The 25,806-nt window shown below is 47.2% G+C and overlaps 1 protein-coding gene across 2 annotated transcripts in view; it reads left to right on the top strand.

Moving 5' to 3' along the window:
- ARHGAP22 (Rho GTPase activating protein 22) overlaps positions 1 to 25,806 on the top strand; it is a 233,883-nt gene that overhangs the window by 492 nt on the left and 207,585 nt on the right. The window lies entirely within an intron of this gene.

The following is a 25,806-nucleotide window of genomic DNA, read 5'->3' as shown; positions in this document are numbered from 1 at the left end:
GGAACAATTTACCAAGGGTGACGGTGGGCTCTCCATCACTGGCAATTTCAAAATCAAGATTGGATGTTTTTCTAAAAGCTCTGCTCTAAGAATTATTGTGGGGAAGTTCTCTGGCCTGTGTTATACAGGAGGTCAGACTAGATGATCACAAATGGTCCCTTCTGGCCTTTGGAATCCATGAATCTGTGAAAGCAGTGTCAGCTGAGTTGCTGAGGTGTTGCTGAGTGTGCCATCGCACAATTACGCTCCATTGCCAAATTAAACTACATTAAACTAGCAGAGTGAGTTAGTTATTCTTGCAACCGCACTTAGTCAAATGAGTTATTTCTTTTCTGCCTGCGACTTACGAGCAGGGGAGTTGGTCTTTTGATCAGTAGCGTTGTGTGCCGTTTCAGCTCGGAATTAGAGCTGCATCACTTGTACATCACTTCTAATCTGTCCGGAGTCTAAGAAAGGGTATGTGTAGTGAGGTGTGCATATTTCATTACACTGTGTTTCTCTGGAACCATTCTAGTGCAGAACATGCCGTGGAATCTTTACACTTAATACGATCAGATGGACAGTTGTGGTACGGTAGCCTCGCCCAAAGCATCCTGAAGAAGTAGTTGTTAGCAAGTATCTTAGCACCTTATCCCTCCAGCTCAGCAGGCAGAAATGGGAAAGTCACTAAGTGATTGCTGCTGAAGAAGACAAAGGAGGGGAAACCTGTCCTGTTTCTGAAACAGCTCAGAGTGCAGAAGCTTAGATTTGCAAACTTCACAAGTATGGCGCACAGGCAGCACCATGTTACAGAACTGCTGTCCTCTGGCCATGGCTTGTGTCTACCCTCCCTCCCTTAAGATGGATATCTTCTAGCAGAGGGGGTGCATTGTGTCATCTCGTGCTGCAGTAGCAGCTCTGAGCTTGACATCACATTTGCAGACTGTGCTGAGCATCCTCGCCATTCACAGCCTCGTGGCAATCTCAGAGGCATCAGAAATAGAGACTAGATCAGTATCATTTAGACTTGAATCAGTGTGCAGTCGGGAAGTGTGGAAGAAAACCTAAGGTTTAGAAGCTATGTCTACACTTCAAACGCTACAGTGGCACATCTGTACCGCTTCAGTGTAAACACTCACTACAGCGATGGGCTGCGGGGGGAGGTTATCCCTTTGCTATAGTTAATCCACCTCCCCAAGAGGCGTTAGCTAGGTCGATGGAAGACTTCTTCCATCGATCTAGCACTGTCTACACTGGGGGATAGGTCTGCATAGCTACATCTCGCAGGGGTGTGGACGTAAGTTTTCAGGGTAGACCAGCCCAGAGCTTTCTTCAAGCACACCAGCTTTGTAAAATAGGAAATTGCCAGCTGTTTACAAAGAAGGGATAACATTGTAATGGTTTAATAGTTACCTGCAGTAATTCAGAGAGGAGCGCTTCTAGGTGAATGTTACTGTGGTTCATACAGTAAAATACATGTAGCACAGTACAGTATGCATACGTCCTTAAACACCCAAAGTCCATTGAATAACACAGAGTTCCTTAAAATAAAGAGCCTGTCTACAATCTGGAGCTCTGGGAATACATGTGTACGATCCCTGCCATAGTAAATACATATGCATTTGATTTTTCGTTAGACAAATTTTTTTATATGCATTGGGAGACGTTTGCATTCCAATCAGTGCTGCCTATCTACCACGGTACATGGTCCCCATTACTGTAGTATCTGAGCACCTCATACTCCTTACTGTATTTATCCTCACCCCACTCCCCCACCCCTGTGAGACAGGGCAGTGCTATGATCCCTCTTTTACTGCTAGGGAGGCTACGTGTCTTGCCCAAGGTCAGACAGGAAGTCTGTGGCAGAGCAGGGAAGGGAACCACACACACACACACACACGCCCCAGTTCGAGGCTAGCACGTAACCTTTCTTTCAGCTCATCTTGAAGATAAGTTATATTAGCACTCAACTAACAGGGGTATAGTTGGGGTGAGTATTGCACATGATCCCCATGTGTGATAGATGCATGGACTTTGCTGTAGTTCTGTGGTGCCCTGGAATTGGTGGACAGTAAGCTACCTTGGCTCTGTTAGTATTTGTTTTTCATAGTAAGAGCCATGCGCCAGTAGGATTCTTCTTTTAAGTCAACTGCAGACTTCTGAAAGGCTTGCTGGCCCTGGAAACGAAGGGTCCTCTGTCTATCCACAGAGCTGGGACAGTGCGCACACGCAGGAGGGCAGTCTTCCCACCCACGCAGTTCCTCCTCAGTGTGCTGCTACCCTGGGCCAAATGGCTTGCTTGCAGGAGGTCCGAATCTTGCAAGGTGCCAGAGTGCCCTCTGCTCCTTCTGACCTACCCAGGAGTTGAAGAAGCTGAGCGCCTCCTGAAAGGTGATGAACCCTTTGTAGCATTGGGCCAAGAGGGAAATGGTAGGTCAGTCCCCTTGGCCTCTCTGGAGATTGCTAACAAGGGTCCATGCGGTATCGGTGGTGTAACAGGCATCAAGATCTACGATCCAGCAAAGGAGCACCAGGATCTCGTACTATCAGGGTGGGACAACAGGAGCTAGAACCCTGCAGACAGCTGTGGGTACGTCTTCACTACCCACCGGCTTGGTGGGTAGTGATCGATCTATCGGGGATCGATTTATCATGTCTCAACTAGATGCAATAAATCGATCCCCGAATCGACACCTGTACTCCACCTCGGCAGGAGGAGTAAGCGGAGTCAACAGGGGAGCCGCCGTGGTTGACTCGCCGCCATGAGGACAGCCAGATAACTCAAACTCAGATACTTCTACTTCTGCTATGCGAATAGCGTAGTGGAAGTTGCATTTCTTAGTTCGAAACTCCCCCGCCCCCCCCCCCCTGCAGTGTAGCCCCCTAGTGTAAAATCTGCTGACTCTCAGTGGCAGCTGCAGTGTTAGTTTCACCAGGACCTAGGACTCTAAGAATGAGGGGTCTAATGTCTGGCTAGAGAAAACTAGAAGAGGCAGGGCAGGCTTGCAGGAAGCGCTCAGAACAGCCAGGCCTAAGGACAAAGCATACGTGGGGCTTATATTCCATTTCCACTGCTGTCAGTAATAAAGCCAAACCCTGGGAAGGGGGATAAATATGACTTTAATTCAGCAGGTGTAGGTGTTATTGGGAATGGCACCTGTTCACAGGTGGATTTGGTCTCATGGACCCCTGTTGACTAGACATAGGCTAGCCTGTACACAACCTATTTCATAGCTCACCCAGGAGCCAGCAGGCAGACCCTAAATCTAGTATGGTTCAATGCCGTATAACGCATCAAGACTGCCATTGATTTGTCAGGAGATTTTTACCATGTGCTTTGGGTATTATCCAGCCACAGGCAGTATCGATACACTTTAAAGGGGAACTCCGGATCTGCTTAAAACAAAAGGCCTATTGATATTGGACCCAATCCTGATATATACTTAGCTGGTTTCAGAGTAGCAGCCATGTTTGTCTGTATTCGCAAAAAGAACAGGAGGACTTGTGGCACCTTAGAGACTAACCAATTTATTTGAGCATAAGCTTTCATGAGCATCCGATGAAGTGAGCCGTAGCTCACGAAAGCTTATGCTCAAATAAATTGGTTAGCCTCTAAGGTGCCACAAATACTTAGCAGGGGAGACTGCCTACTGAAATCCACTTCCTTCTCTTGGCTTCCCCTCTTGACCTCTCACACAGTCCCCTCGGCGTTGATGCAAGAGCCTTCTCCGTATCTCCTTGCTGTCAAAATCGGCTTTCTTGTATCTTTCAGCTTCAGCAGCTCTCCACATGTTTTCAAATCTCCTTTGAAAGCCTATTCCACCCCCCTTGCCTGTGTCTGGGTCTCCCACGGCTAGGGTTGTTCAGTTAACTCTGTAATCTTATTACTTAGTCTAGAATATTTCAAGATACAGTTTGAGTTTGGGATGGTCCCAAACCAAGCTGGGTGGGGGAGGAAGGGAAGGGAGGGGAAAGAGAGAGGTTCCAAATTTGGACCTGGATCTGGCATCTTGAGTCCAGCTCTTGGTTTCTATGAAAGATGGTACAGGCAACAAAAGCTACATTGTATTGCTAGAGTGTATTGCCAAAGTTATGTGGTCATTGTGAAGCTGTCTAGAGTGGCTCACCCCTGTGAGTGCCAACCTCAGGGCAGACTGTCGCAAACCAGGGCATAAACCCCAAACTGGTTTATAACTAGATTTCAACTGTGAACTCCTAAAGTACTATAACAGCCTTACCGTGGAGTCACAGACAGTCACCTTGGGCACATCCTCTATCTTGCCAGCCAGGCGAGTCTGCCTTTGTGATAGATGGTCCCTTGCACCTAAAATCACGATATTCAGGTTATTCCCATTCCCAAAGGACCGGTCACTTACCCTAGGTCAAGTGCACCCTATATCTCTTACCAAAGACAACACTTGTAGCCAATCCTGTAATAATCTGACTAAAGATTTATTAACTAAGAAAAAGAAGAGAGTTATTTACAAGGTTAAAGCAGGTGAACATACACACACAGGGCCATTCTTACCCATACGCAAAGTACGCAGCTGCCTAGGGCACCAGGAAATTGGGGGCACCAAATTTCCTAGGGCCCTGGGCAGCTGCATGTTGCTCCAGCACCTGCTCTGCCTCTTTCCACCCCTGCTCCGCCGCAGCCCCACCCCGACTCCCCTGAGGACTCCAGAAGAGGTCGGGCCTGCACTCATGGGTAAGTAAAGTGACCTGGCCCCAGCCTGCTCCGCTCCCCTGGCTCCCAGCCGTGCCACCGGCAAGTGCTGGGGGGCGGTTTCCCCCTCCCCCCAAGCCTGGGAGCCAGGGGAGCAGAGCAGGCTTGGGCTGGGTCACTCCACTTCCCGCAGGAAGTGTCCAGGCCCCCCGGTCCCCAGGGGCCTGGGGCCAGCCCCCCCCGCTACTCCTGTGGAGACCTGGGGCGGGGCCCCACACAGCCCCCCTGCGGAGGCCTGGGGCTGCGTAGGGCACCAAAATAGCTAGGTACGGCCCTGTACACACACAAATGAGTTAGTCTTAAGTTCCAAAAGTTGATAGTAGCTGAAATATATGCAAGTTCTATGTGTCCCTTAGGGCTAACCCAAGCCAAGCAGCTTGGGGATCCCTTGCTTATGCTTAGAAATTTTGCCCTCTCCAGATTCTAAGCAGCAATTCTTCTCATCAGGCACTTTTATTCCCTTCCCCCAGAGTTCAAGCAGATGGAACAAGCATGGCGCCGTCTCCTCTTCATGGGCATGTGTGTGGGGTTTCAGCAAAGTCTTTGTCCTTTGATCTTTCACAATGGCTTATTTGGTTTCAATGGCCCTTCTTGTCGGCAGGACCAGCACTTTACATGTAATTAATGCCTCTTTCCTGTTTGGTGAGTTACTCAGTTACAGAGACTTACAATGCCAAACCCTCAATATAACTTTATACCATAGACTACAGATGTGATCAGTGAGATCAATGCATGCAGCATCCTAGAAGCATTTAATCAAGTCTAAACATATTCTTATTAACTTAACATCTGTTTTAACAATGCTAACACACGGGTGAGCCAGATTGGTTTCCAGCTCTGCATTTGTCAGCATTCAGTGAGGCCTAGAGGCCTTGGCATGAGCTGGCACATGGTCTGCCAGAGTCACAGTCATTACACCCACTAAATCAAGACCATACAGTACAGAAACATGCAGTTGGATGCACATTATCTTTTCATAAGACCCAGTATGGACTTATGTGAGGAGTAAAACCTTATAGATTGAAAAGCATAATGGGCATAATGGAAAATCTTTCATATTGGCTAGGCCTGAGTGGGTTTTGCATTATTCTTCTCATCTGCAGTGTTTTACCTACAGTAATCAGAGAGTCCTGGGTTCTAAAATAAGGGACTGCAGGGGAAAAATGCCTCCTATGTCCACATTCTCTCCCTTTCCTTACAGCGCTGGGGTCTGGGAAGTACGGCCTTCCATCCTGGAGGCAGGGCTTTTTCAATACAGAAGATAATGATGGCAGATCTCAGGCAAAATCCTTCAGTGCTGAGGAAAGTACCTGGCCCTGCTCACCACTGGATCACTTTTTAAGGTGTGAAAAAGCCCAGCAGCACATTTGCTCACTGGTCAGAGCAGTTGTGAGCAGGTTACCTCTTTAGATGGGGGGAGGGGTGGAGAACAGACTTTCCTGGGGGAAACAGGAGGCAGGTAGGAGACACCCATCATGGACAATATTTCTCCGGTCAAATGTGGGTGCTGGAGCCCTGTGAACTCCCTGTCAGACCCAGGCACTGGCAGTCCTGCTTAATGGTTAGAACTAGGCTGAGGGCACAGGAAACTGGAGCCAACGGTCCGAGCCAGAGTCAGGAACCAGCCCTAGGAGGCAGAGCTGGAATCAGGAACCAAGAGCAGGGCTGAGGCGGGACCAGCACAACGTTGTGCGAGACCAATCACTGCTGCAGGCAGAAGCACTGAGCAGCCAATGATCTCCTGCAGCTGCCAAACTCGGCCATCAGGCAGGCTGGCCAGTCCTACTGCAGTTCATCTAAGCTCCTTGATCTACCTGCAGGGCTAGCTCTCAAGCCCAGATAAAGGGCCCAATCCTGACATTCCTCAGCCAGGCACCAACACCTCCTGCTGCTTCCTTTCAGTGCAGTGTCCTGCCTGAGGACCTCTTCTTTATCCCACCAGCCAGTAAAGAGGAGGACCAGGCTTCTGATGCTTTTAGCAGTGGAAGGGGGCACTCTTCCTCTTATTACGGCTGACTATCCATAACCAACCTGCTAGGCCGATGGCCAGTCATAAGTCTCTGTGAGCTCACAGTTGCATCTCCAGTTTGTGGGCTGCTGTCACAGCTCAGGCCTGTGTGAAGTTGCTGACTCAGCTTGCTGGGTGGATATAAAGGGCTAGCAGCTAGGGTACTACTGGACCACACTGCCCAGCCCAGGGAGACAGCATTGGAGTCCTCAGGTCCTTCCTACCAGGTCCCGAAGTCAGTGCATCAGTTAGAGCCTCCCTCAGCCGCATTTGAGTGAGAAGGAAGCTGCAAGACTGCTTCTCTGGCCTGGTCCACGGTGGAGCCCCGCAAGCACAGTTTTCTTCAGCATGGCTCAAACAGAACCCGGGGAGAGCGCAGTGTATAACACCCATCCTCCACCAACATGGCGGCCCTGGGGAGCAGCAGGGTCAGTGCCATCGCTCCTCCTCAGCATCTCCGCTCTGCTCCCTCTTATAAGAAACCTCTAACCCTGCTCCCCCCACGGAGGGAGGAGAGGGTTTTCTTCTCCAGTTGGGGCCTTTCCCAACCCTTCCCTTCCCCTCCAGGGCTTATGGCTTCTATGTTCAGTAGCTCCCCCTACCATTGGCCAAATGAGCCACAGCGGCTAGCACAGCCCCTACAGTGACCACCTTTGTCGGATGGAAATAAGGGAAAACCACATGAAAGATAAGGGACAAAGTTTTGTTTTAAGGGGCGTTTTAGGGCAATACCACTTCCCGTAGCACAGCAGATATTTTTCTCACGTGTGTACATTTCTGCTGCCCTCAAGCATACAGTGCAGTCATCGTAAGCTTCAATGTAATGCTTAAAATGGTACTTAATACATTTCAACATGGCTTAAAATAAGGGCCAGGCGGTCACCCTAAGGGATGGTTCAGTAAAACATGGGATAGGTGGTCACCCTAATGACCCTCCGTGCCTGACACTTGCTCAGTCATTACAGGGGAAGGACCCCATGTGACAGGATGGACTAGGTCTGGAGGCCCCCTGCTGGAGACCTTGGTACCCTGCTACACCCTGCCCCAGAAAAGGACAGTGGAGAGGTCCTCCAAGCTGCCTAGAGTGGCTGTGTGGGAAGAAGCCAATCAGGACCCAGTAGGCTAGTATAAGAAGAGCTGCAGGGCTTGACTAAGATCAGTTTTTCCTTGGATCTGGAGGAGGGTGTTTGAGGGAACTAGAGCAGAGCAGAGGCCAAGGGGAACTTGGCACTATCCAGTGGTCCCAACCTGTGCTCTTCATAGAGGAAGTTGAGTTGAGAGGGACTTTGGGACCACAAACCCCCACTCCAAGGGGAGCTGGGCTTCTGGGCATAGAACAAAGAGCTGGGAAGGGGCTAAGAGAATAACTGACAGCTCGTAACAGTAATAGGTTCTTAACTTCTATGCCAAGCAGCCCCTAGAGGAGAATGTGATACATTTAGCCAAGGTGTTATGAGTACATTACAGGCACCGATGTTGCTGACAGCTGGTAGTGCAAGGCTCAGGGAGAGGGGATTCTGGCTGCCAGGATTCCTTTCCCCACAGGTTTCCCCTCCCCTCAGTGGTCACCGGCTGGCAACCCTTTGCCTGCCATCACAGCAGTATAAGCACCATCATTTCCACTGCTGTTAAGAACATAAAAACGGCCATACTGGGTCAGACCAAACAACCATCTAGCCCAGTATCCTGTCTTCCAACAGTGACCAATGCCAGGTGCCCCAGAGGGAATAAACAGGTCATCATCAAGTAATCCATTCCTTGTCACTCATTCCCAGCTTCTGCCAAACAGGGGCTAGAGACACCATCCCTGCCCATCCTGGCTAATAACCACTGATAGACCTATCCTCCATGAATTTATGTAGTTTGTTTGTTTTTTTAAATTTTTTTTTTGAGCCCTGGTACAGTCTTGGCCTTCACAACATCCTCTAGCAAAGAGTTCCACAGGTTGACTGACTGGGTGAAGAAATACTTCCTTTTGTTTGTTTTAAACCGGCTGCCTATTAATGTCATTTGGTAACTCCTAGTTCTTGTGTTATGGAGGAGTAAATAACACTTCCTGATTTACTTTCTCCATGCCAGTCATGATTTTATAGACCACAATCATATCCCCCCTTAGTCATCTTTTTTCCAAGCTGAAAGGTCCCTGTCTTTTTAATCTGTCCTCATAAGGCAGCCGTTCTATATCCCTAATAATTTTTGTTGCCCTTTCCTGAAACTTTTCCAATTCTAATATATCTTTTTTGAGATGGGGCCACCAGATCTGCATGCAGTATTCAAGATGTGGGCATACCATGGGTTTATATAGAGGCAATATGATATTTTCTGCCTTAGTATCTATCCCTTTCTTAATGATTCCCAACATTCTGTTCGCTTTTTTTTTTTGACTGCTGCTGCACATTAAGTGGATGTTTTCAGAGAACTATCCACAAGGACTCCAAGATCTTTCTTGAGTGGTAACAGCTGATTTATACCTCTCAAACCTCCTTGTCATGTGTGCTCAGAATTAACCTGCTGAGAGTATAAACAAAAGATGCAGTTGATGCCAGTTGTGCTGGTGGCTTTGGGCCGTGGAGATGGACTCAGACCCTTTTCACATAGGCCATTAACCAGTTCAGTCTGTTGCAGGATGAAAATTTAGCTAGTTGCTATTTTGTGGTTCTTCAGAGCATCAAGATATTTAAAGTCCAGCAGATTTGACTAGCATGTGTTGGTCCTCTTCTTCCGTATAAACATCTGCTTAATAATCCCTTTTAGGAAGAGATTAGTGCTTTGTTGGTGGGATCTGGGAAAGTAACTGATAACATCCTGCTTCCTAAATGCATGCGGTAAGAATTATTTATGCTTCAATGAGACAAGGCTGCTTTTAAATTTGATTCCCAGAACGGCACCTACATTTGCACACTGAAAGGGGTTAAGTGAACAGAGGAAGAGTTTGCAAGGCAGAACTGATGTTAGATTAGAATCACTCACCCTTTGGGGAGAGGTTTGTGTTGTGATCTGTCACTGACTGGAGTCTTGAACAGAGCTGGCTGGCTGGTCATTTCATGGAAAAATACTGATTTGTCAGAACTGAAACTCTTCATGGAAACAGGTAAAGTCTGACAAATTTCCTGACACAAAGAAATGGTAACTTTTTTTTTAATGTGTTGGAATGGCTCCTTTTGACATTCTCTTTTTTAGAAAAAGTTTTGGGATTTTGGTTCAAAATGATTTTTTTATCTCAAAATTCAACTTAATTTATTCTATCAAAGTTTTTTTTGAAAAAAGGAGAAGGTCAAAATCAAACACAATGTTTCAAAATTATCTAAACAAAATATTTTAATTGACCAAACAAACTTCTTTCCTTCCCTCCCCCCCACCCCCGCCAACCAAATTTTTTTTTCTTCAGTTTGTTGGCCTGCAAAAGTTTGAGATCTTGACTTTGTCCCAGTTCAGGGTGGGGAAAAATGTTCCGAATATCAAATTTCTCAAAGGATGTGAAAAATGATTTTTGCCTGGTTCTAGTCTTGACTGTGACCTGTCGGGATGGGGCACTGAAAATCGTGGGTCAATATTGAACTCCTTACTTGATCAAAACTCCTGCTGGAGTCAGTGTAGTCCTTTGGCTGCTGGGATTGGGAGTAAGGACTCCTGGATGTCTTTCTGGCTCTGCCATCCATTTCCTCCATAGCCCTAGGCATCAGTACCCCCCACCTCAACCCCCACACATGTACAATAGGGATGATAATACACTTATGCATCTGAAGAAGTGGTGTTTTACTCACGGAAGTTTAAGCCCAAATAAATCTGTTAGTCTTTAAGGTGCCACCAGACTCCTTGTTGTTTTTGTGGATACAGACTAACATGGCTACCCCCTGATACAATACACTTATCAGTGTCACAGGGTGTGCTGAGAGGGAAGGAATGTTTGTAAAGTGCTTGGATGAAAGGCACTAGGAAAGGGCAAAAGATAAGTGACCCAAGGGTGGGGTGTCACTGCTCGCTGTGACACACCAGTCCCTTTGTGATATCTATCTGGAGTGCTGCCTGTATTGCAGGCTTGGAGGCAGGTGCTATAGCAGAGGTGGGCAAACTATGGCCCGTGGACCACATCTGGGCTGCGGGACTCTCCTGCCAGGCCCCTGAGCTCCTGGCCTGGGAGACTAGTCCCCAGCCCCTCCCGTGCTGTTCCCCCTCCCCTGCAGCCACACTGCTAGATGGGCACCAGGGCTGCGAGCTCCTGCCACTCTGAGCGGCATGGTAAGGGGGCGACAGTGGCGTGCAGTGGTGAGAAGGTTAGGCTGGGGGTTCCAGGGGGCAGTTAGGGGCAGGGGGGTCCCAGGAGGCAGTCAGGGGACAGGGAGCAGGGGGCGGTTGGATGGGGTGGAGGTTCTGGGGTGGTCAGGGGTCAGGAAATGGGGGGTTGGATAGGGCGTGGGAATCCCGGGGGGCCTGTCAGGGGCCAGGGGTGTGGATAGGGATTGGGGCAGTTAGGAGACAGGGAGAAGGGGGGGTTGGATGGGTCAGGGGTTCTGAGGGGGACAGTCAGGGGGCAGGAAGTGGGAAGAGGCAGGGGCCAGGCTGCTTCGGGGGCACAGCCTTCCCTACCCAGCCCTCCATATAGTTTTGCACCCTGATGTGGCCCTTGGGTCAAAAAGTTTGTCCACCCCTGTGCTATAGGCATAGAATCATAGAAGTTTAGGGTTGGAAGAGAGACCTCAGGAGGTCATCTAGTCCAACCCCCTGCTCAAAGCAGGACCAACACCAACTAAATCAGGGGTCTCAAACATGTGACCGAGTTATTTCCTGCAGCCCACCATAGGGGCCAACTCTACCGGCAGCCAAGCTCCCCCCACCCCCCAGAGTGCGCTGTGTCCCCGCTTTTGGCGGCACTTAGGACTTTCCAGGAGGGAGGGGGAGGAGCGGATAAGAGGTGGGGCCAGGGTGTGGATTTGGGGAAGGGGTTGGATAGGGGCATGGAGGGGGTGGAGTTGGGGCAGGGACTTTGGGGAAGGGGTTGGAATGGGGACAGAAAAGGGTGGGAACAAGTAGGGGAGGGAGGAGCCTCATGAAAGGGGTGGAGTGGGGGTGGGACCGGTGGCAGTGGGGGGAGGCTTTAATCAAAGTAATACTAAAAGTAAATGCGTATTTTGTTTGAGTGAGGTGCATTACTGAATGTTCATATTTTATTAAAACCCCTCTTCGCATTACAGTTTTAAAAAAGTTAATACATTGACTTTTAATAGCATACTATATTACTTTTTTTTTTTTCATTTTTGACTATACTTTTGTATCATTGTATGAAAAGGTTTCAGTGATGTGGCCCTTGGGCCAATGTACTAGTCCTCATTTGGCCCTCGTGGTGACTTGAGTTTGAGATCCCTGAACTAAATCATCCCAGCCAGGACTTTGTCAAGCCGGGCCTTAAAAACCTCTCAGGACGGTGATTCCACCACCTCCCTAGGTAACCCATTCCAGTGCTTCACCACCTTCCAAGTGAAATAGTTTTTTCTAATATCCAACCTAGACCTCCCCCACTGCAACTTGAGACCATTACTCCTTGTTCTGTCATCTGCCACCACTGAGAACAGCCAAGCTCCATCCTCTTTGGACCCTTCCTTCAGGTAGTTGAAGGCTGCTATCAAATCCCCCCTCACTCTTCTCTTCTGCAGACTAAATAAGCCCAGTTCCCTCAGCCTCTCCTCATAAATCATAGGTTTCAGAGTAGCAGCCGTGTTAGTCTGTATTCGCAAAAAGAAAAGGAGGACTTGTGGCACCTTAGAGACTAACCAATTTATTAGAGCATAAGCTTTCGTGAGCTACAGCTCACTTCCTCAGATGCATATCGTGGAAACTGCAGCAGGCTTTATATATACACAGAGAATATGAAACAATACCTATTCCCACCCCACTGTCCTGCTGGTAATAGCTTATCTAAAGTGATTTCCAGCACAAATCCAGGTTTTCTCACCCTCCACCCCCCCACACAAATTCACTCTCCTGCTGGTGATAGCCCATCCAATTAGAGCATAAGCTTTCGTGAGCTACAGCTCACTTCCTCAGATGCATATCGTGGAAACCAGCAGGAGAGTGAATTTGTGTGGGGGGGTGGAGGGTGAGAAAACCTGGATTTGTGCTGGAAATCACTTTAGATAAGCTATTACCAGCAGGACAGTGGGGTGGGAATAGGTATTGTTTCATATTCTCTGTGTATATATAAAGCCTGCTGCAGTTTCCACGATATGCATCTGAGGAAGTGAGCTGTAGCTCACGAAAGCTTATGCTCTAATAAATTGGTTAGTCTCTAAGGTGCCACAAGTCCTCCTTTTCTTCTCATAAATCATGTGCCCCAGCCTCCTGATCATTTTCGTTGCCCTCCGCTGGACTCTCTCCAATTTGTCCACATACTTTCTGAAGTGGGGGCTCCAAAACTGGACACAATACTCCAGATGTGGCCTCACCAGTGCCAAATAGAGGGGAATAATCACTTCCCTTGATCCGCTGGCAGTGCTCCTACTAATGCAGCCCAATATGCTGTTAGCCTTCTTGGCAACAAGGGCACACTGTTGGCTCATATCCAGCTTCTCATCCACTGTAATCCCCAGGTCCTTTTCTGCAGAACTGCCACTTAGCCATTCAGTCCCCAGCCAGTAGCAGTGTGTGGGATTCTTCCATCCTAAATGCAGGACTCTGCACTTGTCCTTGAACCTCATCAGATTTCTTTTCGCCCAATCCTCCAATTTGTCTAGGTCACTCTGGACCTTATCCCTACCCTCCAGCATATCTACCTCTCCCCACAGTTTAGTGAACTTGCTGAAGGTACAATCCATCCCATCATCCAGATCATCATGAAGATGTTGAACAAAACTGGCCCCAAGACCGACTCCTGGGGCACTCCGCTTGATACTGGCTGCCAACTAGACATTGAGTTGTTGATCACTACCCGTTGAGTCCGACAATCTAGCCAGCTGTCTTTCCACCTTAAAGTCCATTCATTCAATACATACTTTTTTAACTTGCTGGCAAGAATATTGTGGGAGACTGTATCAAAAGCATGCCAAGCGATGGACTCTGGAGGCTCCAGCCCTTGGTGGAGTCCCACTAAAAACTCTCATCTCCCCCAGGAATGTGTGCAAATATATAATCAGCCTTAGAAGTTAACCTAGAAAAGTGGTTCTCAACCTGTTCACCATTGTGGGCCACATATGCAGCTCCCTGTGTTGTTGTGGGCCGCATCCACACACATATATATATATATATATATATATACTACCTGTGTGGACATGAGGATGTCACATTGGCTGCAGCTGTGTGCTGATTGGGCTGGAAGTGGCCCATGTGTTGAGAATCACTGCCCTAGAATTTCCAAAGTTTGTTCCTAGTAGAGAGTCCAAAAGATGGAGATAGGACTGCTGCTTCAGGCTTCTTGGGCTAGACGATCCTTTTCCCACCATCTCAGCTGTGAGACAGCTGGATCCACCATCTGAGAATTCTTGATTTGTCCATTCCTGTCTCATGCCTGGATGTCTTCCCCATTGCTGAGATTCTTATATCTCAGGAATATGCTACTTGCTCCTCTCCCCTGCTTGGCTCTTCTACCTCCAAACTGTTGTTCTGGAAGTTCTGCCTGTCATTCTGTGGAGGGCCCCTTCGATGTAGATCACATCTGCAGTGGTCAACTTTTGCCACACATTCATTGCTTTGCACCACCTGCAATATTTGCAGCCCCTGCAGCGTCTGTGCATTGCTTTGACCTTGACTTCTCTAGTGTAACTACATAGCAACACGTGTTGTTTAAAATAATAATAATAACTCTACCAAAACCAGGCATTCCACTGCACAGGCTTCTCCCCCTGGGGAAAGGCTGAGAGGACAAACCGCAGGTGGCAGATGTGTAGAAATGTTTCTTAAGGCAAGTGGGGAAGGTGCTCAGATGGTTGGTGATTGCAGGATAAGAACTTCTATAGAATAGAGTAAGGGTGAACATGTAGTTCTCAACCTCACAGGGGAGTGCTGGGAATGAATGTTTCCGAAGTGCCTGGATAAAAGGAGGTAGAGGAGTGCTAGGTACTGATGTCAGTGCCCCATGTCACTGGGAGCTGTGGTGAACCAGATGTAGCCACCTTGCCTTCCACCACAGCCCACTCTATTATTTGTATTGTCGTATCACCTCAAAGCTCCCATCATGAATGAAGACCCCATTTTGCTAGGCATTGTACAAAAATAGAACAGAAAGACAGTCCCTGCCCCCCAAAACTGAGGGTTTAACAGCAAAGACAGTATTTCTTTGAGCTATTTTTCTTCGTCAACTGTTGTGCAAACACATTATTGTCTGCAAGCCATTACTGTCTGGCTAAGGGAAAGTTGATATTGTATGAGCTGAGTGTTACCTTGTTATGGGTTGAGTTAAAACCCTATTGAGATGGATAGGTATGAACTCACCCTTCAGTTAACGTAACTGTAAGCATAAGCCCCCACCTAAGACAAAAGATATGTCAACCTGCCGAGGGCTTTGGGTGGAGTATTGTTTAGGATAGGTGGGAGAGGAAGAGAGATCACACAGACAAGACCAGAGGGAGAAGCAACAAACGCAAGCAGGGACCTGTAAGCACAGTGGGGAGAGACAGCTTTTGGGTCTAGTGTTAGTGAAAGAGGCTTGGAAGCTGGAAGAAACTGCTTATTCCATTCTTGGTTCCTTCTGCATTTGGAGACACAGGACTTTGTACATTCCTTGTAAATTAACAAGACTGCGTCAAAGAAAATACCAAACTCCATATATTTCTCCTTCCTCCTGGAATGTCCCCAGGGCTCCCAACTTTGACTAGCCACTCATAAAAAGGGGGCAACACTATTTTAAAATATTTGCACTTGGTATTTCTAGAGCCTTCTTCACCCAGGAACCTCCAAGCATTGCACAAACACTAGTGACATAAGCCTTGCAAAACTCTTCCCAGGCAGGTAATTATAACTATCCTGCTATTAAAAATGGAGAAACTCGGGCACAGAAGATTAAGCGAGTTCCTGCCAAGATCACACAATAAGCGAAAGGCTGAACTGTAAAGGGAACCTTGTGGCTGTCTCCTGCTGTAACCATTAGACAACACTCCTTTTCACACTCCGGGTATGTCTACATTGCAGTCCTGGGGTGTGAGGTCAGCTCGTGCAGACATACCCCTGCTAGCTTTAATCTAACTAGCTCCGGTCTAGAGCAGTGAAGCTGTGGCAGCATGGGCTGTCCAAGACTGCCCAGAACCCTGGATAACCATTTGTGGCACTAGTCCATGCCCTGCCACAGCTTCACTGCTCTGACACCAGAGATACCTAGCTTAGGTGTGTGTACTCAAGCCGCAATACAGCGTCTTGCGGTGACACTTTAATTTCATAGTTTCTTTTGTGGTGCTAAAAGGCTGAGTGTGGAGCCAGCTAGCTACTGAACATTCTGCAGTGGGCCCAGTAGGAAATCCTTCTCTGAAGATGGTGCTGGCAGGAAAGGATCAACTCCCCTCTCCTCCTCTTCCCCCCTTACCCCCACCCCACCCCAACCTAACCTGACAGCTGGGCTCTGAACACAAACTTCCTCGACAGTACAGCAGAGGCCTCGGTATTCATGATCTTGCAATAACCAAGGACAAAGCTGATGGAAGCTGGGCCCTGACCCATGGCATGTTGAATTCACTCCTGCTCAGCACCAAAAAAAAAAAAAGAGAAGATGCAAAAATCTTCTGTTATTGATTTTTTTTCTTGCTAAAAAAAAAGGAATAATGTATCGAACCTGTCATCTGAAGGTGAAACGCAGCAGAATCTGCTGTCTATTGGAATGGATTATCATAAATAATCCATCATGACATAACCCAGTAGCTAGTATCCCCCTTCCTGTGCTTACCTAACACATAATATTCACTGGCTTTATTTATCACTGAGTGACTAGTGTTCGATACCTGGCAGGAGCTTGCAGCACTGCCCCCTGACCTGGAGGGAATAGGTTATTACCTCATCGCACTCAGCCAATGGTATCTGCGTGGGTTAGAGATGGCTAGACTGAATGGTGTTTCTTCAAAATAGGGCCAACAGCAGCTTTTGCAAAACTCTATTAGCAGTTTGCTTGTTGGAGGGAGAGGAAGTCAGTTCCTGGTAAAAGGAGGGGCACAGAATAGAGGACAGACAGATCCTGAGGGCTGGATTATTATGATGGGGTACTGTGGTAGCTCCTGAGAGCCCCAGTCATGGAGCAGCACACATGGTGTTAGGTGCTGTACAACCCCAAACCAAAAAGATGCGCCCTGCCCCAAAGAGCTTGTTGTTATCTAGGAGTAGGACAAGAGCCAGCAGATTAAACAGAGACAGCAGGGAGTGCGAGGGAACAGTGGACAAGGGATGGGACTGTACTCCGATTCTGCTCTGTCCCAAAGAAGCTGGCTGTTTCTGCTAAATGATCAGTGTCAAAATGGCTACTATTGCCTTAAATTGTCATAATTAGGTTTGAGTTAAACCCCTTATCATAAATGGGGCAGTTCACACCTCTTGGAGCTATTGTCTGGCTGAGCTGAAACACACAACCTGTACGTTTCTAGTGGCAACATCAGTTGAGAGGAAGGATGGTCCAGTGGTTAGAGAACTAGCCTGGGACTCAGGGAAACCTGGGTTCAGTTCCTTGCATTGTCCCAGACTTCCTGTGTGATCTTGAAGAGTCAGTTACCCTCTCAGTGCCTCAGCTCCTAATCTGTACATAGTAATAGCCCTTCCCTACCTAAGGGTTTGTCTTCACAGCAGAGTGAACTCCTAACTCTCCTTCCTGTCCACACACACAACCCTCTCACCTAAGTTTGAAGGGGCTATAGGCTAAAGTGCAAGTCCTGCTTTCGCTCTGGCCGGTAACCCGCCGACTTTGCAGTGAGGACGCAGGGTATATCTGTGCTGGTAGTCCTCCAGTGCCTTCCCACAATTCTCCCTGGTGCTCACAGGGACAGAGAAGTTCTCCCACACATCACTGGGAAGGAATCAGAGCGGCTCAGCTCACGGCAGTGCTAAGATCCTTGGGGTGTGCCCCCAGATGTCTTAGTGCCACACACAGGGCAGCTCAGCACCAGTGAGGATGCAGTCACTCGGGCTTTGGACAGTGGCTGCTATCCCCTGGGTGCTGATCGCCCCAAGCTAACTCTGCAGCATAAAAGGCTGGGGGATTTCAAAGGAACCTAAGTGAGTTAGGTGCCAAAATCTCATTGCAATTCAAGGGGAACTGGATGCATGACTTGCTTAGGTGCCCTTGAAAATCCCCTAGCCTTTTATTCTGCAGAGTTAACTTGGGGTGATCAGCACCCAGGGGTAAGACTTGACTGGAGCCTGCACAGCTTGATCCCCCTGTAACTGAGAGATGAATCAGGCTCTGTAAATTTATTTCATTTACTAGGGAAGTCAGCAGTGGGGTCCCCAGGTCCCATGTGAGATGGTAACAGAGAAACTAACATGCTGCTTCAGTGGTGACTCAGCAAATTCTTCCCTTGCTCTGGCGCTCCAGGTGCCGTGAATTCCTGAACTTGATTTCAGGAGCCTCTGGATAAACAGTCATTCTGTCCTGACTGTTCCATGCTGCTAGAGAGAGCAGAGCACATCTCTACCCCATTGGCTGTAGGGGGAAGGTCCTCCAGGAAAGAGCATCTGCTGGATGATTTTACTTCTTGTCGGGTCTGGATTCTCAGTGGTGATTAGGGTAATGCATTTGAAGGCTTGTACCTTGCAGCTAAGATTGAAGCCCCATCTCTGCATTCTTACTAGTGCTAAAGGTGGAGTTTTGCCTCCCTGGGGACCAATGTGCCTGATTCTCCCCTGCCCCCCAGCTTGTGCCTTGTGCACTCTCTCTTTGCACAGGTATAAATGACATACTGTCAAACCAGCATTTGCACATCTGTTTTCCGCCCTCTTTCCCTGCCTTCAGTAGCATTTGTATAATATCACTATCCAAGCATCTGTGTGTATATTTCAGATCCTTTCTCTTTCTCTCTCATATTAAACTGGAAGCATTCTCTGTTTTCGTGTTTTTTTTTTTTCACATTCTCACAGCTTGCCTCTTGTGTTCTATCCTTCTGGGCAAAGAGCAAACAGGTCCTTTAGATCCTTTTGTTTCGGGTGAAGAAGACACAAAACAAGGTGGAAAGGGTAAAATCTCTAGGAGAGAGCAAAGTCTGTGTATTCCTGGATCTGTAACAATCTGTGCTGAATGAAAAATTGCTACCTGTCTCTACAAACTACACTCAGTTATGTAACTAGTCTGACTAATTGAATAACTTTGTACACCACAGTGATCTTTGCTCACTACAGACTGGGTCCATATTTAAACAGATGACCCTGATGTACCTCACTTCCATTCACTTCAGGCATCCAGTCCCCTCTTAGTAATTTCTTTGTGTTTGTGGTCTTCCAAGATGATAAATTCTCTTAAATTTGCTTTGGGGAAGTGCATCTGGGCTTCCACACTGAGTGGAGATGAAAACAGATGTTCGCAACATCTCCGCGATCAAATCCAAACACAAATACAGATGTGTAGATGGGAGTTTCCAGCCTCCTGAAATCTAATCTGAAGGAAATGCAATAGTTTATGTAAAGGTTTAAGAGTTTTCTATAATGTTCATGTCTTATATATTGAGTGAAATCTTTTCTTTAAGTCTTTCAAAGGTAGGCTACAACCAAACAGTTGAAAATATCACTTGTTCATTGAATCATCTCCCCTTATGTCTCTCAGCTTAAACAAAGACCACCTTACAAATAATGCACTAAACCAAATTCTCCAGTAATACTAGACCAGAGTGCTGAAGGCCAGGAGATCTTAATGAAAATCAATTTTAATGAGTTTATTGATTCAAGCTAACTGTCTATGAAATTGTAGAAGATGACACTTTCAATTGATATTGCATGGCATTGATTTGATTGATTCCAATGTCCTCAATTTAAATAGGTTCCCATCGATTGCATAGAACCTATATGGGAGCAGGTGGGTGCTCTGTGATGAACAAAGCCAGGGAGCTGGGGAGTGGGGCCTTCTACTAAAGGGGCTGCATCATGCCAGTTGTGGGGTGTGTGTGGCATGCACTTGGCCACTAACAATAGGTGTGAGGCCGAAACAGGTGTGCTGGAACAGGGTGGGGGTTCAGGGACTATGACCCCATCATTTTTTACTGGCTGTAAGGGCAAGCAATGTGGGGGAGGGGCAGAGAGGAGTGAGCAGGGCCCAAGGTCTTGGGGAGGTGACCTCCCACTTTTAGGGACTTTCCATCTCCCCTAGGCCCAACAACACATGTCATGTACCACAGGCTATCACACAGCTGACTGAGTGGCAGCCTTCAGTCACACCTCACTCTCAGCCTCGCTGGCTCCTCTCTGAGGGCCTAAATGCAAAAGCCTCCATATGCCAGTGCCACTTCTAGTCCCGGGAGCCTTGTCAAGCCTTGTAGCTTTAAGGTCCCTCCTTCAGTGCTGTCACGGAGCTAACATGCTGGATAGCTGGGTCAGCTCTGGTATGGCTATGGGGCACGTCTGCTTGGGTCAATGGCCCATTGCAGGCTCTGCAGACCACAAAGTAGCTGTGGCTTCAGCTCACTGCAGAGAGCATTGGGTTTGTGTTTCAGCAACCTCTGCATCTTGCAATTGGATTCTGATCTGTTTCCTGGAGAAGCTTAAATCCTCTCTCTCGGTTACTGTGCAGATTTTTTGCATATGGCTACTTTAATTACATTGTTAATGAAAATGTGAAGAGCAAAACCTAATTAATTGGGGCTACTTAAGGAATTTATTGTATTTAGAACTCCAGAGCATGTTAAAGTATTTGCTGAGTCAGCTTCAGGAAGCTATAAAGAACCACACAGTCTCACTACTTCAGTTACCTTCTCCCTTATGCTCTGGTGGTCACTCCTCTAGACAGGCAAACACAACACCATTAAGAACACGATTGAATTGATTGAGGATATATTGGATTGATTGTGGAGTCAGGGATCTTAAATACTGCTGCTCCAAAGAAAGGTGACAACTCCCCCTAATCAATTATGCAGTGATGTCCATGCAGGAAAGTTTTTCCTTGCTGACCTATATGGCGATCACTTTATTCTCTAAAGCATGAGATGTTATTCCCACTACCTTAGCTGTGTAGCCCTAATACGTTGTTAGCTCATTTTAAAATTCTCATCCAAACAGCTTTGCCAACTTACAGATGAGGCTGCTAACCACATGAACCATTACACACCTTGCTAGTACCCCCTCAAACATCAGATACTTGAGGGCTGCATTTAAAATTCCTCTGGTGTAGACACAGCTAGGTCAATGGAAGAATGCTTCTGTCAATCTAGCTACTATTGTTCAGGAAGGTGGTGCTTCTACACTGGTAGCAAACCCCCTTCTGTCCCTGGAGGTGCACTTACATTGCGGGATTATGCCAGCATAGGTACAGCACCATAGCTATGCCCGTGTAGTCCCTGTAGTGTAGATAGGGTCTAAGGCCTGGGCTACACTATTGCGGGGGTTCGAATGAAGATACTCAACTTCAGCTATGCTATTCGCATAGCTGAAGTCGAAGAATCTTCGTTCGACTTACCTGGCTGTCCTCACGGCGGTGGCTCCCCCGTCAACTCTGCTTTCTCCTCCTGCCGAGGTGGAGTACAGGCATCAATTCAGGGATCGATTTATCGTGTCTAGATGAGACACGATAAATTGATCCCCGATAGATCGATCACTACCTGCCGAAGACGTACCCTAAGGAAATCGAAAACAAAGGTAATGTGAACAGTTGACACTTACATCCAAGTCACATGCATGTGCTGGTTAACAGAACAGTCCTCCCAAGTGCCCAAACACCCTTAACGCTTCCCTGCAGCAAGTCAGCTATTGAACTAATAGCAAAAGGGGAGGGTAAAAAAGGGAAGATCTGAGCACTCAGCACAAAATTGAGATGCTGAGAACAAAATTAATCAAGTAGCCAAAGGACATGAGAAGAAATTCTTGAATTGCCTCTATGCCAGCGCTAGGAGCCTGCATAACAAACATGAGAAATTTGAATGGCTCATTTATGAGCTTAAATTTGATCCATTTGGTAAGACTGAAACCTGGTAGGATGATTCCCATGACTGGAAAGTTAAAGTCAATGATTACAAACCCATTTAGGAAGGATCAAGTTGGCAAAAGGGAAGGGGAAGTTCCAGAAGACTGGCACAATACCAACTTTTTTCCAATATTTAAAACTGGTTAAAGGGATGCCCTGGGTAATTATAGCCCTATTAATCTGACATCAATCCTGGGCAAGATAATGAAGTGGCTGATATGGGACTCAATTAATAAAGAATTAAAGGAGGATAATATAATTAATGCCAATCATAGAATCATAGAATCATAGAATATCAGGGTTGAAAGGGACCCCAGAAGGTCATCTAGTCCAACCCCCTGCTCGAAGCAGGACCAATTCCCAGTTAAATCATCCCAGCCAGGGCTTTGTCAAGCCTGACCTTAAAAACCTCTAAGGAAGGAGATTCTACCACCTCCCTAGGTAACGCATTCCAGTGTTTCACCACCCTCTTAGTGAAAAAGTTTTTCCTAATATCCAATCTAAACCTCCCCCACTGCAACTTGAGACCATTACTCCTCGTTCTGTCATCTGCTACCATTGAGAACAGTCTAGAGCCATCCTCTTTGGAACCCCCTTTCAGGTAGTTGAAAGCAGCTATCAAATCCCCCCTCATTCTTCTCTTCTGCAGGCTAAACAATCCCAGCTCCCTCAGCCTCTCCTCATAACTCATGTGTTCCAGTCCCCTAATCATTTTTGTTGCCCTTCGCTGGACTCTCTCCAATTTATCCACATCCTTCTTGAAGTGTGGGGCCCAAAACTGGACACAGTACTCCAGATGAGGCCTCACCAATGTCGAATAGAGGGGAACGATCACGTCCCTCGATCTGCTCGCTATGCCCCTACTTATACATCCCAAAATGCCATTGGCCTTCTTGGCAACAAGGGCACACTGCTGACTCATATCCAGCTTCTTGTCCACTGTCACCCCTAGGTCCTTTTCCGCAGAACTGCTGCCTAGCCATTCGGTCCCTAGTCTGTAGCTGTGCATTGGGTTCTTCCGTCCTAAGTGCAGGACCCTGCACTTATCCTTATTGAACCTCATCAGATTTCTTTTGGCCCAATCCTCCAATTTGTCTAGGTCCTTCTGTATCCTATCCCTCCCCTCCAGCGTATCTACCACTCCTCCCAGTTTAGTATCATCCGCAAATTTGCTGAGAGTGCAATCCACACCATCCTCCAGATCATTAATGAAGATATTGAACAAAACCGGCCCCAGGACCGACCCCTGGGGCACTCCACTTGACACCGGCTGCCAACTAGACATGGAGCCATTGATCACTACCCGTTGAGCCTGACAATCTAGCCAGCTTTCTACCCACCTTATAGTGCATTCATCCAGCCCATACTTCCTTAACTTGCTGACAAGAATACTGTGGGAGACCGTGTCAAAAGCTTTGCTAAAGTCTAGAAACAATACATCCACTGCTTTCCCTTCATCCACAGAACCAGTAATCTCATCATAAAAGGCGATTAGATTAGTCAGGCATGACCTTCCCTTGGTGAATCCATGCTGGCTGTTCCTGATCACTTTCCTCTCATGCAAGTGCTTCAGGATTGATTCTTTGAGGACCTGCTCCATGATTTTTCCAGGGACTGAGGTGAGGCTGACTGGCCTGTAGTTCCCAGGATCCTCCTTCTTCCCTTTTTTAAAGATTGGCACTACATTAGCCTTTTTCCAGTCATCCGGGACTTCCCCGGTTCGCCACGAGTTTTCAAAGATAATGGCCAATGGCTCTGCAATCACAGCCGCCAATTCCTTCAGCACTCTCGGATGCAACTCGTCCGGCCCCATGGACTTGTGCACGTCCAGCTTTTCTAAATAGTCCCTAACCACCTCTATCTCCACAGAGGGCTGGCCATCTCTTCCCCATTTTGTGATGCCCAGCGCAGCAGTCTGGGAGCTGACCTTGTTAGTGAAAACAGAGGCAAAAAAAGCATTGAGTACATTAGCTTTTTCCACATCCTCTGTCACTAGGCTAACCTAGTGAGGAGGGCTTTAAACTAGGTTCACCGGGGGAAGGAGAGTTTCAACATGGGTCTATGGATGAGATTACAGGGTTGGTTGATAAAGAGAACAATGTTGGTGTAATAGACTCGTGTAAAGCTTTTGACTTGGTACAGCAAGATATTTTGATTTAAAAGAAACTAGAACAATATAAATATAACATGGCACACATTAAATGGATTAAACGCTAACTGGTAGGTCTCAACATGTGATTGTAAATGGGGAATCCACATGGAATGGGTGTATTTCTAGAGGGGTCCCACAGGGATCGGTTCTTGGTGTTACACTATTTAACATTTTTATTAATGAATTGGAAGAAAAGATAAAATCATGACTGATAAAGTTTACAGATGACCCACAAACTGGGGGAGTGGTAAAGAGGACAGGTCACTGATACGGAGAGATGGGCTCAAGCAAATAATATGCATTTTAGTATGGCTAAGTGTATACATCTAAGCACAAAGAATGTTGGTCATATTTACACAATACAGGATTCTATCCTGGGAAGCAGAGACTCTGGAAAAAAATGTGAGTCATGGTGGATGATCAGCTGAATATGAGCTCCCAGTGTGATGTGGCCAAAAGAGCTAATGTGCTCCTGGGACATAAACAGTGGAATCTCAAGTAGGAGGAGAGAGGTTATTTTACCTCTGAATTTGGCAATGGTATGATTGCTGCAGGAATGCGGTGTGCAGTTCTGGTGTCCATAAATTGGAGAGGGGTCAGAGAAGAGCCTCGAGAATGATTAAAAGATTAGAAAACTTAGACTCAAGGAGCTCAATCACTATTAAGCAATCTATTTAGTTTAACAAAGAGAAGGGGAAGATCAAGCAGTTCCCCTGGAGTTTTAAACTACAAATGTCAGTTTAGTCCTTGATGAAATGTGTGTCCCTGGTAAAGCCAAAGGGTTTACTTCAACCATCTGAATTATTTAGAGACCTTTTGCAAAGTCGACTTAATTCAGTGAGAACTAACTCTTGCTGATCGTACACATGTGCGGGGTGATCTGGTTCCTCCATTTCATAAACATTGAGGGGGAAAAAGGAAAAAAGTTAGTATTTCTTTTGTAAATATCCACCAGAGGGAGCTAGAGGGTACTTTGATGTCCAGCAGGCATGATAAGAGGATGGGGTAGTTAATGTAGACAGGGGAGCTAGTGGTGGTTAAGGATTCTTCGAAACGTTACACATTCACGTCCCATCCTTTATGAAGCCCAGAAATGAATATAAATATGGTGAGATGGGCAGCCCATCCTCCCCCAACTATATCTGAGGCTGGGATTTTGTGGCTATTTGAAGTGGATTCTGTCTAAAAGGAGCTTTTATCCTTTCTGGATATGTGAAAAGAATAAAAATCAGTGAGGATAGTGAAGCTCACCTTGCAAACCACTCTGGAAACACAATTTCCCATGGTGTTTTCCTGGAAGGCTTTTGCTGTGTACCAGACACTTCAAGGGATAATGAAACCACAGGGTCTTCCCCTTGCAAAACTGGGGACTGAGCAGATTGCAGAATGGCCGCCTGCTGGGCCACTATACATGAGACGAGTAGGTTCCTGGGCCAGTGGAAAAGCTCCCCATTGCTACATGAGTGGGGGATGCTGTCAATCACAGAGCTTTCCAGGAAAGGATAATGAGGAAACCCCTCAGCTCGTGACCCTGCAGAGCAGAGTCCGGGCAGAACTGCTGTTGGGTAAGCCTGCCAGAAGTGCTGTTGCTCTATACTTCCAATGATAAGCTACAGGCAGTGGCCCGGCTACTGGGTGGAGGCAGTGACAGGCTTTGCCATGGAGAACAACATGTTCATTAACAGTGGATTACACTGAGGAATTGCAAGAAAAAAATAGAGAAGGCCAGGACCTGCTGTGCTGAGATTCACAGCCCTTCCTGGCCAATCACCTACTAGCCACATAGAAGAAGGTGCTGTGCAGCTTGCAGGGCCATGTACAAAGCGACCAACAAAATTTTGGCCACCTTCACTTCCTCTTTTCTCTGGAGGTGGCGTCCA

The sequence above is a fragment of the Lepidochelys olivacea genome (assembly GCF_965140295.1).
Source record: "Lepidochelys olivacea isolate rLepOli2 genome assembly, chromosome: 7".
NCBI lineage: Eukaryota > Metazoa > Chordata > Testudines > Cheloniidae > Lepidochelys > Lepidochelys olivacea.
The sequence above is the reverse complement of the archived record's forward strand: the minus strand, read 5'-3'. Positions and strand labels throughout refer to the sequence as shown.